Source organism: Pogonomyrmex barbatus, unplaced genomic scaffold (assembly GCF_055798465.1).
Source record: "Pogonomyrmex barbatus isolate J1 unplaced genomic scaffold, ASM5579846v1 scaffold15, whole genome shotgun sequence".
Taxonomy (NCBI): domain Eukaryota; kingdom Metazoa; phylum Arthropoda; class Insecta; order Hymenoptera; family Formicidae; genus Pogonomyrmex; species Pogonomyrmex barbatus.
In genome coordinates, this window is record NW_028297111.1 from 5,842,583 (window position 1) to 5,857,090 (window position 14,508).

General features: G+C 34.9%; 1 protein-coding gene and 1 pseudogene across 3 annotated transcripts in view; both read left to right on the forward strand.

Moving 5' to 3' along the window:
• The window catches only part of LOC105429942 (uncharacterized), a 540,048-nt gene that overhangs the window by 265,147 nt on the left and 260,393 nt on the right, over positions 1-14,508 (forward strand). The gene's annotated exons all lie outside the window — the stretch shown is intronic.
• LOC148937323 (uncharacterized) lies at positions 9,834-11,391 on the forward strand (annotated as a pseudogene).

Below are 14,508 nucleotides of genomic sequence, written 5' to 3' on the forward strand. Positions count from 1 at the left end.
TTCATTTCTCTAATCTTTTATGCCATAAAAAGATTATATACCCTATTTTATTTTTAAAATTTGAATATTTCGAGAAATTATTTTGTGTATAATTAAAATATAGAAAATATAGAAAATTACATTTTCAAAAAATTTTTGAATTTATATTTTGATTATTTTTAAATGTTCTTTTAATATATTTGATTATTCAGTTATGTTATGTGTATATAAGAAGGGAAGGTATGCGTCACAGCGGGGCCCGACCACGAACCAGTCGTGAAAACTCGTAATTATTTTGCAAAAAAATACCACCTCAGCCAGGAATCGAACCTGGCTGATCTCCGGGCAGGCATCTTATCCCTTCGACTACCGAGACATGTGATGATATTTATCGCAAATAACGTATTTAGAACAACACGTCAACAATACAATGATACATATATATATATATATATATATATATATATATATCAATTTTAAAATTTCATAATTTTTATCTATTTATTATTTTTATTTATATTATTATCTATTTTATTATTTTCTGTTTCGCCACTTCTTATCCCTTTCACTTTATTCTATGTTTAGAAATAAATCCCTATTGAGAAGATAAAGAATTGACCGACTGCACAGAAAAAGAAGTATGTGAGTAGAATGTGGAGTAACAATACATGGAAGAATATTGTGAAATAAATAGGACTGAGAATGCAATGATAGTTAGGGAATATAAATTTGGCTATCTTATGAATCAAAAACTTTTAATTGTTTCTGTTCGAAACAAAGTGTGTTTCTATTCGAAACAAAGAAATATTCTTGCAATTAAAAATTTTATTTAAGAAAAAAAGCATTTTATTGTAAATTAGTATTTTTATATTATCTTAAAATAAAAAAATTTGTTTATTATTTAATTCATAAATTATTATTAAATTATTTAATTTTTATCCAAATCAACATTTTCATTTCTTTTATATCATTAATTTATATAGATCTAAAATAAAATTGAAAATGAAATTTAAAAATTGCTTAAATAAAAATCTGTCTCATAAGATCAGTCCGTTCAATCTTTTAAACATAAAATTAATTATTGTAAAAAAATTAATTATTGTAAAGTTATTAGGTGTACAAAAAAATTCTGAGATTTCATACAACCGAAATAATAATTTAAATTTTATATATCTTCCCGTCCTTTTGCAGTTTTAAAACGTTGACATTTGGCTTTCTAAAATGCCATACGGTTTGGCATTTGATGCACATAACCTCAAAAATCAGTGTTCACGATGGCAATAACAAAAGAGCATTCGATTTTCCATCCACTTCGCGTTTCATCTAAAGAAAAATGCTGTTGAAGCCACTGCAATGATTTGTGCTGCATATGGAGAGAACGCTGTAAGTCATACTACATGTAAAAGATGGTATCAAAAATTTCACCAAGGAGATTTCAGTCTTGAAGATGAACCGCGTGCTGGACGCCCTCAAAAGATTGAAACGGACGAATTACAAGCACTGCTGGATATAAACTCTGCGCAACTGAAAAGGAGCTTGCAGAACAGCTTGGCGTTACGCAGCAAATCATTTCCGTACGTTTACATACGATGAGAAAGGTTCAGAAGGAAGACAGATAGGTTCCGCATGAATTGTCCGAAGACAACAAAAATCGTCGGCGTGACACTGCACTCACTTTGCTTTCAAAGTTCCGGAAAAAAGATTTTCTGCACAAAATCATTACAAGCGACAAAAAGTGGATTTTTTATGATAACCCTAAACATAGAAAAATCATGGATTGATCCTGGTCAATCTTCGACATCGACGCCAAAGCCCAATATCCATCTCAAGAAGATTTTGCTCTGTATCTGATGGGATTGGAAAGGTGTGCTGTATTACGAGTTGTTACAATCGGGTGAAACAATCACGGCAGACCGCTACCAACAACAATTGAGCGATGCATTAGAAGAAAAGAGGCCATTTATTGACCAAGAACGTCGTAAAGTTAAAATCTTGCTTCATGACAATCGACCATATGCGAAAGCGACTCAGGACCATATCTTTGCGTTAGGCTGGGAATTTCTCCCGCACGCGGCGTATAGTTCAGACATGGCACCTTCTGATTACTACCTATTTCGGTCGCTGCAGCATCATTTGGCTGATACACATTTCGTGAGAGTTGAAGAGATACGAAAATACATTGATGACTATCGCTTCGAAGCCGGTGAGCTTCTATCGTCAAGGAATTCGCAAGCTACCGAAAGATGGCAAAAGGTCGTTGATGCAAACGGTGAATATTTCGCTGATTAATATTTTTTTGTTTGTTTGTGAATAAAAATTGAATTTTACAAAAATAAGCTCAGAACTTTTTTTTACACCTAATAAATAACAATAAATATTTATACGATGTTATTAATAAAGGTTATTAAGAAATAGCTAGAAATTATTTTTTTCTAAACTTCTTATCACTCACACTTAGAAGAATTTCCCTTTATCTCGATGTAATTTCACAGGTGAATTTCGAAGATAACTTTTCTCTAAAAATTTCGCCGTAATAATAATGTCCATCTTGTTTCTTTTTCGGTCAGAAGTAATCAAGGCGTTGAAGCGCCGTGATGAATGAAATTTTGTCGAGTAGGAGGATCGAGAGGGAAAAGAGTTTTCGAGAAACAGCCATTTGCCATTCTTCTAGATGATTATTCAGCTACATGTTAAGTAGTAATATTCTCTCCTTCCTCTTATCTCTCCTTTCTCCCTTCCTCCCTCTCTCCTCCCCCCTCCCTCTGTCCTCCTTTCCTCTCTCTTTCCCTCTCCCTCCCTCTTTTTCTTCCCTCTTTCCCTCTCACCCTCTTTTCTCTCTCTTTCTCTCTTTCACCCTCCTCTGAATATCACGATAATCATCTTGCTGCCCTTTCCTATATTCCCATTGTTAGGGCTTCATCCCATCGACGTAACTCGCTCGACTGGCACATGCTCGCGTTTTCCGCTTGCCTCAGATAGCTTGCTTGCAAATGTTGAAGCTGTGTTTGTTTATGTTCCATTTCTCTCACCAAAAAGAAATAGAAAATTTCACGAAAATTTCGGTGAAATAAAATTAAATATTGAACACATTGTTGAAACTAATTGACATATCTGATTAAATATTGATTGATACCGATTTTATAAAATTAAATCTGTAACTGATTAACTCCTGATTAACTTTTCCTTACCACTTTATATTAAATATTAATAAAGTGATTCTCGGTATAAATATGATGTGGAAATTAAGACAAATGAGAATCAGCACTGTTCACAGTATGCAATTAACACTCTTTATTACAAACTTTAATATATAATATAGATGTTTCAGATATAATACAGACTCAAGTTTCAGTTATCTTCAGTGAATATTCTCTTTGTCTGAATTTCTATATTATTGTTGTGGCCGAGCGGTGGTCTGTTCGCTTTTGGCCCCCCGAGTAATGTTGAAAAGATCATTCCTTGCCAACGCGCCGTTGTTTATGATTATTGATTAATTGATTGGAGAGATTTGACAGAGATTCGTGAAGGATAGTTTTGAGAAGTTTAAAGATTGTAAAACGAGCTGTGTAATAGTTTTTGAGCTTATTAAAATTCTTTCTTTGTAAACGGTCTCTGTTTATTTTTTAGCGGCGAGTTGCGTGAGTGCGAGTTGTGCGAATGACTGTCACAGAAGTGCGATTATATTTAACACCGAGAATCACTTTATTAATATTTAATTACACTGGAAAGTGCGTCAATTTATATTTTTTAAATTTATTCTTTTAACTTTCGGACCTTATTCTGTTAACTTATTAAAGAATTGAATTAAGCATCGCAGGAGTATTATCACGAACAGCGCACGTATAAAGTTTATTAAGACGTATTTGGAATTTCATATTACATCTCTACACTTATTTCCTTTTCAGAACTTTAACTTAACTTTTAATCATCATGCGAGCAAAACCAAGTATAAACATATGAAAGATAAGCTCGACATTAGAATGCTCAAGACTGAATTGAAAAGATGCTTATCTAACTTAAACAGTCACAAACTGAGATTTTCCGGTTAGAGAGGAAAATCTTGCAACACATTCCTAGAAATATATGCCATAATTTTTTCATTACACAGAATAAGTCCCTTTATTATTTTTACACACAATTAAACGATAAAACGAACCGTAAAACTGAATGATTAATCAAAAAATAGGAAGAAAAAAATGTTAATGACATTAGACCAGTTAAATATTTCTGCTCTTCTCTCCTCTCCCCCACTTCCTCTACATCCTCATCTCCAATTCTTCTCTCTCCAAGAGAGAGGTAGGCTCTCCATCTTTACACCCTTCTGCTGTTTTCTCCTATGCCTCTACATCTTCACACTCTCCTGCTGTTCCGTCTTTCTCATTCTTACCTATAATACACCCACTCCCTGGTACCTATTAGGTGTACAAAAAAGTTCTGAGCTTTTTTTTGTAAAATTCAATCTTTATTCAAAAACAAACAAAAAAATATTAATCAGCGAAATATTCCCCGTTTGCATCAATGACCTTTTGTCATCTTTCGGATAGCTTGCGAATTCCTTGACGATAAAAGCTCACTAGCTTCGAAGCGATAAAGTCATCAATGCATTTTCGTATCTCTTCAAATTTCACGAAATGTGTATCAGCCAAATGATGCTGCAGCGATCGGAATAGATAGTAATCGGAAGGCGCCATGTTTGGGCTAAACGCCGCGTGCGGGAGAAGTTCCCAGCCTAACGCAAAGATATGGTCCTGAGTCGCTTTCGCAACATGTGGTCGAGTATGAAGCAAGATCACTTTACATCCTTGGCCAGTAAATGGCTTCTTTTCTTCTAATGCATCGCTCAAATTGGTCAATTATTGTTGGTAGCGATTTGCCGTGATTGTTTCACCCGGTTGTAACAACTCGTAATACAACACACCTTTCCAATCCCACCAGATACAGAGCAAAACCTTCTTGGCGTGGATATTGGGCTTTGGCGTCGATGTCAAAAGTCGACCAGGGTCAATCCATGATTTTCTACGTTTAGGGTTATCATAAAGAATCGACTTTTCATCGCCTGTAATGATTTTGTGCAGAAAATCTTTTTCTGGAACTTTGAAAGCAAAGTGAGTGCAGTGTCACGCCGACGATTTTTGTTGTTTTCGGACAATTCATGCGGAAGCCATCTGCCTTCTTTCTGAATCTTTCCCATCGTATGTAAACGTACGGAAATGGTTTGCTGCATAACGCCAAGCTGTTCTGCAAGCTCCTTTTTAGTTTGCCCAGAGTTTATATCCAGCAATGCTTGTAATTCGTCCGTTTCAATCTTTTGAGGGCGTCCAGCACGCGGTTCATTTTCAAGACTGAAATATCCTTGGCGAAATTTTTGGTATCATCTTTTACATGTAGTATGACTTACAGCGTTCTCTCCATATGCAGCACAAATCATTGCAGTGGCTTCAGCAGCATTTTTCTTCAGATGAAACTCGAAGTGGATGGAAAATCGAATATGCTCTTTTGTTATTGCCATTGTGAACACTACTGATTTTTGAAGTTATGTGCATCAAACGCCAAACCGTATGGCATTTTAGAAGGCCAAATGTCAACGCTTTAAAACCGCAAAAGGGCGAGAAGATATATAAAATTTAAATTGTTATTTTGGTGGTATGAAATCTAAAACTCAGAACTTTTTTGTACACCTAGTATGTTGTCTCGCTGAACCTCTTTCCTACTTAAAAGATACTCCCCGACCTCATCTCTTCATGCTTTGAGAGAAAAATAGTTTCTTAACCTGTCCACCGCCTATATTCCTCAAGAAGTCCAGTGTTTGCTTCAACTTGACAAAAATTTCGCCTTATCTTTATACAATTCAGAAAAAAACCATCATTGAATTTATTAAGAACATTGAAAACAATATACAGAAGTTTTCTATTGAGGCACACTTGAACTTGAGGAACAGACTGATATCCATCATTAATAATCTTTCAATGTTCTCTCCCCATAAAGATAGCATTAACATCAGACTATCCCATTTACTAAAATCCACATAACAATTTATACGCACCCATCTTAACATCGTATTCACTCGAGCAGATAAAGGTAATGTCACCGTCACGTTGGTTAAAGACAGTTACCTTACGAAGCTGAAAAATATATTACTGAGACTTATAACGTGATCATGAAGGATTGTACGAGGACTATCACTAGCAAGTTGCGAGATAGTCTCAAAACCTGGAAGAACTCTAACTACATATCGGAGACTCTGTACAAACACCTTTACTAGATCAATGGAATTCTCCCTAGGACTTACGGCCTTCCTAAAATACACAAGCATAAATGCTCCCTTCGAATAATTGTTTCGTTAATTGATAGTTCACTTTATAATCTGACATCCTTCTTGAACAAATTCCTGTCGAGAAGTATCTCAAAATCTTCAACTCATATAGAAAATAGTTTTAAACTCGCCAACAAATTATCTAACATACAATTGACTAATGATCACATACTTGTTTCCTTTGATGTGATCTCCTTGTTCACCAATGTTCCTATCGATCTATCAATTGACAGTATTGCTAAGCGCTAGGGAGATATCTCGAAGAACTGCAACATCCTTAAGGACGAATTTTTGAGTGCAGTCTTGTTTGTCTTAAATTCTATCTTTTTTACCTTTGACAATTTAATTTATAAGCAAACCTTTGGAACACCCATTGATTTCCCATTGTCTCCGATCATAGCTGATTTAATATTAAGAGATTTGGAGGAGAGCACGCTCGAGGGAGTTGAGGCCCATTTATCATTTTTTTATAGATACGTCGATGATATTGCAATTGCTATTCCTTTCGAATTAATTGATGAGATTCTTGGAAAGTTCAAATCGTACCATCCTAGATTACAATTTACTGGGGGGAGCGAGTTGAATTTTCTCTTTTGAATTTTCTTGAATTTGATGATCACGATTCTGTTAATGAACAATTATCCTCTCAACTTTATTTTTGATAATATTCATTCGAGATTGAAAATTCTATTTAAACGAGATGATAGGTTAAGCATGCCAAATACAACAATACAACCACAAGAAACAAAATGGTTCACTTTACTCACTTTTTTTTTTGTTCCGGAAATTGTGACCAAACTCAAAAAAGTTGCTAATGATTTCAACTCAAAACCCGCGTTCTTTAGTATGAATAAATTGAGAGGTATGATCAGGATTTATAAGGACGCTTTACCAACATATTCTAAAAGGAATGTAGCGTACAAAATCTACTGTAACAATTACGATGCGCGTACTATGTCGGACAAATTATGAAACAATTAATAACTAGACTGCATGAACATCAAAATCATATACGCAGAAACGAATATACATTCAGTCATTACCGAGCATAGATTATGATCATGAATTTGATTGGACTGAAACGATGTGAAGATATTAGAATGTGAACGTAATTTAGAGAAATGACTGATTTCAGAAATGCTTTTCATTAAATGACAGAATAATAGCCTTAATTCACAATCTGATATTGAATTCTTGCATCACGCATACGTTTTCGTCTTGACCAAACTGTGATTTTGTTTTGATTGCAAGTTGTTGAATTGAAGAATCACTGCGCTCAATTACTGCCTGGAGTTCGAGACGTGCAGACGCGCTGTGCGGTGTGCTTCTCGCTACGAACCGTGCCGCATTCCTACGCGTGCTTTCTCCGGTTTAGTATGAACTGTGTCATCTGATAACCTCTTGACAATCCCTTAAAGATTGTCTCGTTCCTTTAAGGATGATATATATGTACAGTCATAGTAATTTTAATTAACGATTTAACATTGGTGAGCGCATCGGATGAACACAGGATCTTATTTTTATTTTTATTTTCACTGAAAATGATTCAAACTTGAGTCTGTATTATATATTAAAGTTTGTAGTAAAGATGTTAATTGCGCACTGTGAATAGCGCTGATTCTCATTTAATTTTCACTTTATATTAAGCATTTTATCTTTTATCAATTTTTTTAGTGTTTTGTGTCTAATTAGACACAAAAATATCTTAATTAGACAGTTTAATTAGAATATTATATAGTAAAACTTGCGAAACAAATCATATACTGATACAATTAAAATATAATTACCAAAATTTTTTCAATTTTCAAATTTCTTATAATTAGATAATATATTGATTAAAGGTGTTGCGTTTTGTATTACGTAATTGAAGTTATATAAAATAAAAAAATTATTTATTAAATATATCTTAAAAGGCATTTTTCTTTTTAAGATATAGCTAATGAATATAGATAGAAATATATTTAACTTTCTTCTTGTGATCCTTCTGATCAGATTTGATTGTTTGTACTTCCTCATATAATATAAAAAATAATCGAGCAATTGCATGTGCAAAACTGATATCGACGTGAATAAAGGCAAAATTCACAGATGAATTACATAACGTCAACCGAACGTTTCGAATTCGTTTATCAAATACGTAACGTCTTTAGCCATTTAAATTAAACGAGCCCATTGTAATTATTTCGAATACGAACATTTATCTTCGTATGGTAAATAGTCCTTCTGTTTCCCAACATGCCTTTAGATGTCTTTTGCGATACTCGTTTTTTGTTATATCAAATTGTATCCTTTCTTCTACTAAATAAAATAAATATCTAGATCATTACCTAATCCCTGTAACAATCTAGATATTTATCTTATTTAAGGGAGGAAGCCTATCTAGAAATTTCAAAAAATTCGATTTTTGGGTTTTAACATTTTCTTAAAGTATAACATCTTAAAAATATTTTCTGAAAATTTCAAATCAATCTGAATAAAATTGACAAAGTTATAAACGTTTGTGTTGCATGCCCAAAGGACTAGCCTCTGACTGCTCGCGGGCTCAAAATAGGTAGATGCGGCAGCTGCAAGGCGCTCTCTTTTGTGAGATCCTCTTTTGTAATGTGCGAAGATTTTATACTTGTATTAATAAATACGAAAGTTCCTGTAGGCTTGTATTAGTGAAATATAGTCAGTATCCCAGGCAACGGTTATAACCTTTAAAACGTAGGCAGTTCGTTTTGTGCTGTAGAGCAAAACAGTTGTTTTCGTTCGCTTGTACTGATATTATATTATCGTATTTGATATAATATTATTATAATGGGTCGCATCAAAAATTCAAGAATGTTAAGAGTAACTGAAAATGTTCGATTATCAAGAAATAAAAAATGAAAACCGCCGAAAAGTGTGAGTGAATTGGAGACAGACATAAATAGTTACAGTACATCCGCTAAAAAATTAAAAATGCAAGACGAGATTCAAGCGTTGCAAGATAATAGCATTGAATATAGGATTTTAAATTTCATTACTGTATTTACTGCCATTTCCAATTATATGAAGTGCAAAGAGTGCAACGAAAATGTGAATTTAACAGCAAGTATGCGAAACCTTGGATTTAAATTAATCATAGAATGCGACACGTGCGAATCTAAAGTTATTTTTTCTTGTCCTTACATCAGAATAATATATGAAATAAACAGAAGATTTATATTTACGATGAGAGTTCTTGGCTTCGGATTTGAAGATTGCAAAAAATTTTGCGGTTTAATGGATATACCACAATTTTTATTTCACAGCACATATGATATTATTTTCAAGCATATTCACTCCTTTGCCGAAAATGTTTGCAAAATAATTCTAAAAAGTGCTGTGAAAGAAGAAATTGAAAAGACTATGTGAAGCTAAAAACATTGAAGAAACATCAGAATTAATAGTTTCTAGGGACGGAACGTGGAAAAAACGAGGTTTTAGTTCTCTGTATGGCGTATCATCAATAATCGGTCATTATAGTGCCAAGGTTCTCGATGTTTTAATAAAAAATTCATATTGTAAAATCTGTGAATTTTGGAATAAAAAAGAAGGTACAACTGAATATGAAGAATGGTTACAGTCACATAAATCCGAATGCTCAATAAATCAAATAAGATCAGCCGGAAAAATGGAGGTTGATGCAATCGTAAAAATGTTTCAATGCTCCTTAGAAAATTATAGTGTAAAGTATATATAAATTACATTGGCGATGGAGATTCTAAAACTTATACAAGTATCGTAAATGCAGCATCTTATGGTGATGGCATTTCTATTATAAAAAAAGAATACATCGGACACGTACAAAAAAGAATGGGCGCTCGATTGCGTGAGCTCAAGAAAAAAACTAAAGGACTCGGTGGCAAAGGAAAACTTATAGTTTTACGGTAAAAATTATAGATAAATTAACTGTTTATTATTAGATTGGCTATTCATCGACATTGCAATTCCATTGAAGAAATGAAAAAAGCAATTTGGGCTACGTATGATCATTACAGTTCAATTGATGCAAATCTGAAACATGATAAGTGCCCATCTGGAATTACTTCGTGGTGTGGCTGGCAGCGTGCCTTTGCGAACGGCGAGCTTAATTCATTCAAGCATGATTATAATGCTCTTCCTGCAAATGTATTAGAAACAATAAAACCCATCTATGAAGATCTCAGTTGCGACACTTTATTGAAAAGATGCATCGGGAGATTCACTCAAAATAACAATGAGATCTTTAATCATTCGGAAAATCAGCCCAAAAATTTATCATAGTGGATCACATGGTGTAGAATTTGCAATTTACGTTGTAACTTGCACTTTTAATAAAGGCACTTCTTCATTATTAAAAATATTGCAAGAGATGGGAATGAATTGCGGACCAAACGCACATTTATATGCAGCGAAGAAAGACGAGGAGCGAATAAGAAGAGCTGACGTTCGTGTGCAAGAAAGTACGCGTGAAGCAAGATTGAGTCGCAGACACAAATTGATGTTTTGGAAGCAGTATCTGATGCAGAAGATCTATTATATGGACCAGGAATTGATGATTCAGTGTAAGTTATAAAATTACTATTTTATTGAAATGTAAACATGACACAAAACCTTAAACGTGTTTTTCTCGAAATCATATTTTTCAAGTCGGTGACCAACATAATTAAAAAATCAACGAATCAATTTACTTAAAATTTTACAGACTTATTTAAAAGATAAAAATCTAAAATCCAATGGGAGCTTTTTTATTTTTTGTTTATTTTTTTTTATATACAAAAAAGGAGTAATTTTTTTACCGAAATTTGATGTCTCAACTTTGCATTGCTGCCATTTTGTTTTAAATTAATTTTTCAAAAATCCGTCTCGTAGGGTTTTAGATAATTTAATATAAAAAAATCGAAAACTTTTTGAATTTTTGATTTCAGATGATCCTGCTTCAAGTTATAATGGTCATCATAAAGTGTCTCCAACAAAAAGGATGTTTACGGCATGGCATATATTTCTTTATTTATTATTTTTTAATGAAAAAATTTGTATAATATATCTAAAGTGTATATTTAATAACATCATAATTTGTATTAATAAAACTTTATTGGTTTAAACAAAAAAAATCCTTAAAAAGCGTATATTTTTTAAAGCTCTAAGTAGACTTCCCCTCTTAAACAGATACTTACGAAAAAATATTACAAGAGACTTTTAACTATTAAATCTATTTTAGATGATCTAATTTGCGTCATTTCAGAAAATAGAATTTTATTTATTTTACAGATTTCATATTTTATATGCTTGGAAATTGATTGTGTCTTAAAATGAAGTGACAATTACAAAAGCGAGGAAATTTTTCTAGACTATCTGCAATTTCATACGTCTAAATCTAGTATGTATTATAAAAGAGATGACTTATCCTAATTTCAGAATAGAATTCTATAATATATAGTTTTACATCGTACTTCGATATACAAGATGTTTCAGGTCGTGATACTACAGAAAGAAAGTAATTTCTCATATAAGAATAAATCAAAAATATAAAACTTTTCGTTTAGAGCTTAAAACAGTCTCGCGTTCTCGCGCAGATAATGGTCAGTCGATTGTCAGGTGGGAAAGCAAGGACGTTGGAGACAAAATTATAATTATATCGTATAATTATATCGTAATTACGATAATTTATTATTCAATGATAATTTATTAAAAAAAAACAATAAATTGTGGGAAGAAATTAGGATCTTTAAGGAATGTTTAAATATCAAAAGTGGGATTCGAAGCTCGTTATTCGTTCGAGAGACGCGGAAACGATGTTAAAATTTGTGTTGGCGATGCCGAAGACCTATTCGACAGTGGAGCGCGCGGCGCTAAAAGAAGCCTCGCTAGAACAGTTGCAAAAGGCGCGCCGCTATAATCTATCGATTACGACAGATAGAGCAGCATTGTTAAAGGCGATTTTGTCTCATTTAGACCGACACGGCCCGTCCGATTTGGCATCAGAGATGCAGCCGAGTCAAATGGAAAAGACCGGTCGGGAAATTCCAGGGTTACGGAAGAACTGCTGACTGCCGCACTATTCGATGCGATAACGAGGATGTCGGAGTTTTTCCTTCGTCAGCAACAGGCATTTCAGCAACAGCAGCAGCAATTTATGGAGCAGGTGCTGAGACACTTGTCCAGTAAGAAAGACAGTGCCGAGCGAAGGGTCCCGTCAGGAAGGGATCGATGCATGATCGACCACGGATTCCAACGAGGGAGTGACATGACCAGGTACACCAGCGAGACTCCTGGGCAGGATGCACTCTCTTCCAGAAATTTTCAGGAAGGCCCGCCAGCGGACAACGCGATTGACCACGCAGATCCCAGAATTCGGAGGCTCAGACGAGGAGAATGTAATGGCGTGGGTGAGGAGAGTGGAGAAGGTGGCTCAAATACAACGCCTCAGATGAAGTGACTTTATTGTCAGCCTCCAGTAAGTTAACTAAATTTGCCCGACAATGGTATGAAATCCAGACGGGACCGGGTTGAAACGTGAAGCTTGCTCCGCCTAGAAATACAGAAGATATTTGAGCGCAAAGTCTCTTTTTATAAGGCAATTCAAAAAGCGGAAACGCGCAAGTAGAACATTAATAGAGAAAGTTTTGATCAATACGCTATATCAAAACTCACGTTAATAAATCCGTTGGATTTACCAGTGAAAGACTCGATTCACCTGCTGATCAGTGTAATTCCGCTACCGGAACATTGTACAGAAAACTCTCGAATTGAATAAACACTCTTTTGTGTGTGTGTGTGTGTGTGTGTGTGTCAAATTTAAATTAAACAAGTGAACTAATTTATTGAATCCCGCCGCTCATTCCGATTCCTGTGAGCAATCTTACAGCTCATTAAATATGGGTGGAAATTACAGAATATTAGATTGAGATCGTAAATAGACTGCGAATTGAACTGATATTTAATTGCTGGCCGTGATTGGACAGAATAGCGTTCGGCACGTGTTTACGCGTGTTTCTTATAATGGAGTACCGCTTCAACGATCAACGCAATACTAAGCTCGCAATACTAAGCATAACTAAGCTCGCTGCGCGTAGCTTCGTAAGGCGGGACGCGCGGGGTGCGCGGCGGTAGTGCTTTCGCGTGTTTTCGCGAACTGTCAACGCGGACTTTTAAATCGCTTTTATGAAATTATAATCGTCGATGGGTTTAATCGCGCGGGTGGAATATCGCGAAGATTCGGATCATTCGGATTGCAGAGAACGAGTGAATCCGTTTTCTCGGTTCTCACGGGTGGAGTTACGAGTAGTAGGATTGCCGAGCATACTCGGCCGGCTAGGGCGTGCCCCAGTCCTGGCGAAAGATTTTTCAGATTGCCGAGCGAACTCGGTCGGCTGGGGTGGACTCTAGCACTGATGGAAAGTTTTTGGATTCGCCGAGCGTACTCGGCTGACTGAGGTGTACCTCAGTGCTCGGGTCGAATGAATATGCTGTTGTATTGGGGAGAACCACGATACTCAGCTGCGGAATTCGGTGATAGCGGAGCCGGATCGAGTGAACTCGGTGTGCTGGGGAGTCCCCAGTAACTCTCGGCTTACCGTGAAAGGTGGAGGTTCAGCCTGGCCAAGCGTACTTGGCACGTTGGGAAGGTACTAATAAAATCTCTTTCACCGGAATCGGGTTTGGATCTCGCTTCTATCGAGACGTGCTCTTATTATTATTATTATTAAAAAATAGGCATAAATGCTTTTCTGCGGCCACTGCCGCACTTCGTTTGATGTTCGGCGGTCTCTGACGGATGGTCGGGGAAAAATCGGAACGGAGCAGAAGGATGCGCTCCATTATAAGCTCTGTTTTCAAAAAAATCGAGTTTGAATATTTGTCAAATATTCAACGCGTGTCAAGTACGCGTTTTCGATTAAAGAATAAATAGTTTTCGATTAAAAAATAATATCATACAGAGTAGTTCAAAGAAGTGAAAAGTTTAAACACACTACATTACATTTGTTTAGCAAATTTTATTTTGTTTTTTCGATTTTTGTGTGAGAAATCATCTTCTTCCCGGTTGTATTACGATTTTCATATATATATATATATATATATATATATGAAAATCGTAATACAACCGGGAAGAAGATGATTTCTCACACAAAAATCGAAAAAACAAAATAAAATTTGCTAAACAAATGTAATGTAGTGTGTTTAAACTTTTCACTTCTTTGAACTACTCTGTATGATATTATTTTTTAATC